General features: G+C 33.7%; 1 non-coding gene across 1 annotated transcript; it reads left to right on the top strand.

The window, feature by feature from the left end:
- Positions 1 to 758: 758 nt before the first annotated feature.
- Positions 759 to 832, top strand: TRNAT-AGU (transfer RNA threonine (anticodon AGU)). The gene has a single exon. It is a non-coding gene; the product is annotated as a tRNA-Thr (tRNA).
- Positions 833 to 1,174: the final 342 nt, after the last annotated feature.

The raw sequence follows: 1,174 nt of genomic DNA, 5'->3' as shown, positions 1-1,174 counted from the left end.
ACATTGAGTATCAGTTCATCAAAGTATCTATTTAAAGTAGACTAATTTTGAAATGAAGGCGTATAGACAGATTTATCATAAGTATGTCACTATTTTTAAGATACAAAAAGTAAAGGATAGAATTAAAAATGAGAGTTGAGAATAGTGCAAACTAAAGTTAGCATTTTATCTACCTAATTTTTACTTTACATATATACAGCATAAAAATATTATGCGATAATGAAGTGTAAATATATATTTAATAAATAACATAAATTAAAAAAAACATATTATCTGAGTTTAATTTCATATTATTAGGTTTATTTTTATTATCGTTTTCCAGTCAGCAGTTAAATTGTTTATCTTAGCAATACAATAAATTTCTCACTGCTTTTCCCGCCAGAACATATGACAATAATAAACTTCACTACTTAGTTAATAAATGTAAGCAGAGAAGGAGCAGAGAAGACATGATTGATTGTTTTGAGTTTATAAGGTATTTCTCCCGATTTCCAACCGTGCCTTCGTGATGTAGTTGTTCTGCACGCTGGGCCGGTATTCCAGAGGTCCGTGGTTCGATTTCAGGCAAAGGCGGCTGCTATTTTTTATATTTCCTGCTTCTAAAAAGTATACCTAATGTATCTACAGTGGCGATCGAACTAAAAGGGTGTTGGATGAGGATTTTCCACACCCAGGATTTGGCAATTGGGTCCTCTAAAAACCCCAGCCTTCCTTTAAAAAGGGGAGTATATAAGGTATTTCTGACACTTTCCTAACGTGCCTTCGTGGTGTAGTGGTTCTGCACGCTGGGCCAGTATTCCAGAGGTCCGTGGTTCGATTCCCGGCGAAGGCGGTTGCTAATTTTTCATCTCTCCGGCTTTTCCAATTGACCTAATGTCTCTACAAGTTTATTCTTTAGAATTCGTTTTAAGCTCCAGTCTTCATTTCCCAATTCCAGTCTTCATTTCCCAATTAAAAGCATATAATAAAGAAGCAGGATATGATTCATCACTTAGTTTTGATTCTTTCACGAAACTGTTATAACATTCTAGTTGCCTAGATTTTACTTATAACTACTTAATTTTACAATTTTTTTTCAACATTAAATTTGTTTGTTAATGATGTGCACGGACTGATGTTTAAAGATTCTTTTGCGCAATTTAAACTTCCGTATAAATGTCATGCATGATTCCAC

This window comes from Stegodyphus dumicola, chromosome 1 (assembly GCF_044657685.1).
Source record: "Stegodyphus dumicola isolate Sdum_Otavi_A_Nest chromosome 1, ASM4465768v1".
NCBI classification, from domain to species: domain Eukaryota; kingdom Metazoa; phylum Arthropoda; class Arachnida; order Araneae; family Eresidae; genus Stegodyphus; species Stegodyphus dumicola.
The sequence above is the reverse complement of the archived record's forward strand: the minus strand, read 5'-3'. Positions and strand labels throughout refer to the sequence as shown.